Genomic DNA, 5,000 nt, shown 5'->3' with positions numbered 1-5,000 from the left:
GCGTATATGAAGGCTTTTATTTCTAGAACACATCCACGAAAACAAAAAAAAATTGATGTTCAATTTGGAACCCACCACGTCCAAAATTTCCGGAGCAATAACATAATATATATATATATATATACATATATATATATATATATATATATATATATATATATATATATGTCAGTCACGTAACAGGGCACTAGTCAGCACTAGCATTGCTAGAAATACTAGTACTTACCAGTGTCCTCATTCTACCTTTCCGCTGTAAAATTGAGGACAAGCCACCTTTATTATTTATTAAGGCGCAGAAGTGGCTGTGTGGTAAGTAGCTTGCCTACCAACCACATGGTTCCGGGTTTTCGGTCCCACTGCGTGGTATATTGGGCAAATGCCTTCTACTATAGCCTCGGGCCGACCAAAGTATATATTAAGGAGGTTAGTTTGATCAAGGTACACTGTAGCTTACAGTCAATAAATGAGTACTATAAGGGCCTGGTGCTTTGATCTGCCTTGTGAAAGAGGGAAACAGAAAGAAGCCCGTCATATATATATATATATATATGCATGTATGTATGTGTGTCTGAGCGTATGTTTGTGCGTCTGTCCCCCCACCATCGCTTAACAGCGGACGCTGGTGTATTTACGTCTCCGTAACTTAGCGGTTCGGCAAAAAGAGACCGATAGAATAAGTACTAGGCTTACAAAGAATAAGTCCTGGAGTCGATGTGTTCGACTGAAGGCGGTGTTCTAGCATGGCCGCAGTCAAATGAATGAAACAAAGAATAAAAGTATATATATATATATATATATATATATATATATATATATAGGGCCTAATTTGCCACACTCTGTGTCACGTTGAATATCCCCGAGAACTACGTTAAGGGTACATGTGTCTGTGGAGTGCTCAGCCACTTGCACATTAATTTCACGAGCAGGCTGTTCCGTTGAGTGGATCAACTGGAACCCTCGTCGTCGTAACTGACGGAGTGCCACGATACATACATACATACATACATACATACATACATATATATCACGTGTTTAACCAGACTGTCAAATGTTGTACATCATTGGTCACAATGCGCTTTGCAATCTTTCTAGTTTTCGAATGATGCCACTCAGCTGGCTAGCCGATGAGCAGGATAACATTCCGATTAATCGGAAAGCTGGTCCATTGCAGAGCTACTCATTTACAGCTGAGTGAACTGTGGCAATGTGAAATGAAGTATTTTGCTCAAGGACATAAGAACAGAACGCGCAGCCAATCTGGGTATCGAAACCACAACCTTACGATTTTAAGTGGGACATGCCTAACTACGAGACCACGGGCCTTCACTATATATATATGTATATATACATGCATATATGTATGTATATTCATACACATATACAGATATATACACATGCCTATTCTTACATATAGATAAAACATATAATTGTGTGTGTGTGTGTGTGTGTGTGTGTGTGTGTGTGTGTGTGTGTGCGCGAGCCTTTGTTTTGTATCCAAATTTTGGTTTAATTAATATTCGTTTCAAATTTTGGCGCAAGCCCAGCAATTTCAAAAGATGAGATAAGTCGCTTGGTACTTATTTATCGATCCCGAAAAGATGAAAGGCAAAGTCGATCTCGGTGGAATTTGAACTCAGAACGTAAAGACGGACGAAATGCCGCGAAGCGTTTTGTCCGGTGTGCAAACGATTGTGCCAGCTCGTCGCCTCTTTTGGTGTAACTAATAAGTATATATATTAAGGAGGTTAGTTTGATCTAGGTATACTGTAGCTTACAATCAATAAATAGGTACTATAAGACCCGTTGATTGATCTGCCTTATGGACTCTGAAATACTGCTAAGGTGGCCCTGTACAGCAAGCACTTAGATACGTTAAGAATTCTAACTACGTTAATGAGGGCATCTCCTAGCAATTATACATCTTGATAATAGCGAAGAGTTTATCACAAAGACCAAGGACTGGGGCTTCGTCTCTAAAATCCAGAAATTATCTCAGCCCTCAACGCCCAAAGCAGAGCCGTCTTTGCAGCATGGTTACCCACCCACCCACGGGCAAAGCATTTGAATGGAGGTTTTATACACACAACCACAGCATTCTTAGTTTAATACCGAGTCTAGTGCAAATCCCGGGCGATTGTCTAACCTAGTACGACTTAGCTTTCACACAGCACTACCCCCCAACAACTAGCAACCCTCCACAAATACGGGCAAGGCCCGGAATTGAGTATTTGTCTTATATTTTGGACAGTGTATCTACTTCTATACATATTGATATGGAAATCCTCTTAGCCCCTTGTGGAGCACAAGGCCGCTTTCCCGGTTTCCATGACGTATGTGTTCCCCCCCTAGCTGGACGGGACGCCAGTCCATCGCAGCTTTTTACTCAAGAAACAGGAAGAAAGAGTGAGAGAAAGTTGGGTCGAAAGAATACAACAGGGGTCGCCACCACCCCATATCAGAGCCTCGTGGAGCTTCAGGTGTTTTCGCTCAATAAACACACACAACGCCCGGTTTGGGAATCGAAACCGCGATCCTCTGACCGCGAGTCCGCTGCCCTAACATACATATAGATATACTTACTAGCAAATGAAACCCACTGAAGAATTTCGCTCCCACGTCTAGGACTGTGCGGCTGGAATACATTTAGGCAGCTTAAACCACTGCTGGTTCCAGAGCAGTGGCTACCAACAGTTTTTTGTTTATACTTATAGCCCCCTTTGGTTACTATTTCATTCTGGCGGACCCTTCATAGGCATTTCATGTTTAAAAACTACTTTCGTAGATACTTCTTTCAAAATCCCTATTTTGTTTTTCACATGTACACTTGTGTAGCTTTGCAACAGAACATGTTTCAGTGGCCAGAAACATGTCGAAGCAGCGAGCTGGCAGAAACGTTAAGCACGCCGGGCGAAATGCTTAGCGGAATTTCGTCTGCCGTTACGTTCTGAGTTCAGATTCCGCCGAGGTCGACTTTGCCTTTCATCCTTTCGGGGTCGATAAATTAAGTACCAGTTACGCACGGAGGTCGATGTAATCGACTTAATCTCTTTGTCTGTCCTTGTTTGTCCACTCTATGTTTAGCCCCCTGTGGGCAGTAAAGACATAAGAAACATGTCGAACTGTGACAAAGAAACCGAACTGTTTGTGGCAATAAACACACATCGAACAAAAGATTTCCATTGACCCTATAAATATACTGCTGTGGATCCCTGATTTTCTATTTTGTTTGCATGGACCTCCAAAGATCTTATATGGACCCTAGTTAAGCCCACTGTTCCAGAGAATGGTCACTCTGACTGGAGTAAAAGTCACTCAGAAAAAAACACTACATCTTCTAATCCTTAGATATGCTATCCCCGCCCTCTCTCTATCTGTCTGTCTCTCTCTGACACACACACACACACACACACACACACACACACACACACACACACTCTCTCTTTCTCTCTGTCTATCTATCTCGTCCCTCTCTCTTACCGTTTTCTCTCCCCCTCTCTCTGCTCGTTTTCTTTATTTGTGTAGTATTCTCTACTCCTCAGAGCTTGTTGATCTCATATCGCCTCCATACAGGTATTCTACACTTTCACTCACCTCTCTCTCTCTCTCTCTTTCTTCCTTTCTTTCTTTCTTTCTCTCGTCATTCGTAATGTGTCGCTACAGCCATCGACGTCACCGCCATGAACGCTGCCGCTGCTACTGCCGCCACAACCACCACCGCCTCCTGCTAGGCTTCAAGACTATAAACACACTAATCCATAGTCGTTGGTTCCTTTGCAAATCCTCCTTTCCCGGCTCCTCGTGTCTCTCCCGCAGCCGTTGATCTGCGAATGTTCAAAGACGTCGCTATCACCGGTCACGGAGGCACTGTAAAGACCGAACCAAATACATATATACTTGGGTGGGTGTGGAAACAGATATATATATATGTGCGTGTGTGCACCCCCCTCCACACACACACGGAGGCAACAATAACACAATAACAAGAGGATCGTAGTGTTACCCTGGAAATATGTATCGGCTCCTTATATTTCAGGTGAAGTTACCCTCATCATGAGGGGATGACTACTCGAGAATGGTCAGCGAAAAAAAAAAAATATTAAATTCTCGTTCGTCTACATTTTTATTAATTTTTTTTTCTTTTCTTTGCACATATGTATGTACTTATGTGTATATACATATATATATATATATATATATATATATATATATATATATATGCATGTATGTGTATTTATGTACATACATCCATGTATGCGTAAACATACATACATACATATATACATACATACATACATACATACATACATACATACATATATATATATATATATATATATACACACACATACATACACACATACATACACACAGACACTCACATATATCTCAATATGTTACTGAAAAGAAAATATATATGGAATGAACAATGTCTTTCGGCTAAGTGGGGGGGGGGAGAACGTGATGTTGTGATAAGCATGCCTTTTGCTTGGATATCTTACGTTAGTCCCCAGTAAAATGGTGTGCAGAGATTTTTTTCTTTAGTATATTATTTTCATTTTATTATTTTATTTTATCTTATTTATTTATTTTTCCTCGCGTGGTAAACCAGTTTGGGACCAGCAGCTCCCCGCGGGACTACCTACCTGAATGTCACGCCTAACGTAAAAATTAAGGTATTGTTTTAGTAGTGCAGCTCGCTTCTAGAAAAACATTACCGATGCTTGTCATAATTAATTTTTTATTATTATTATTATTATTGTTATTATTATTACTACTATTATTATTTTTATTATTATTATTATTATGAAAGGCGGTGAGCTGGCAGAATTGTTAGCACGCCAGTCGAAATGCTTAGCGGTATTTCGTCTGTCTCTACGTTCTGAGTTCAAATTCCGCCGAGGTTGACTTTGCCTTTCATCCTTTCCGGGGGTCGATAAATTAAGCACCAGGGAATCCCTGGGGTTGATGTAACCGACCAGTCCCTCTCCCTACTAATGTGA

General features: G+C 40.9%; 1 protein-coding gene across 11 annotated transcripts in view; it reads right to left on the bottom strand.

Annotated features, from left to right (window-relative positions):
• The window catches only part of LOC106867583 (zinc finger homeobox protein 4), a 672,925-nt gene that overhangs the window by 388,066 nt on the left and 279,859 nt on the right, over positions 1 to 5,000 (bottom strand). The window lies entirely within an intron of this gene.

This window comes from Octopus bimaculoides, chromosome 16 (genome assembly GCF_046866305.1).
Source record: "Octopus bimaculoides isolate indiv1 chromosome 16, ASM4686630v1, whole genome shotgun sequence".
Classification (NCBI taxonomy): Eukaryota; Metazoa; Mollusca; class Cephalopoda; order Octopoda; family Octopodidae; genus Octopus; species Octopus bimaculoides.
Note: the sequence above shows the minus strand (reverse complement) of the source record. Positions and strands in the feature narration are given on the sequence as shown.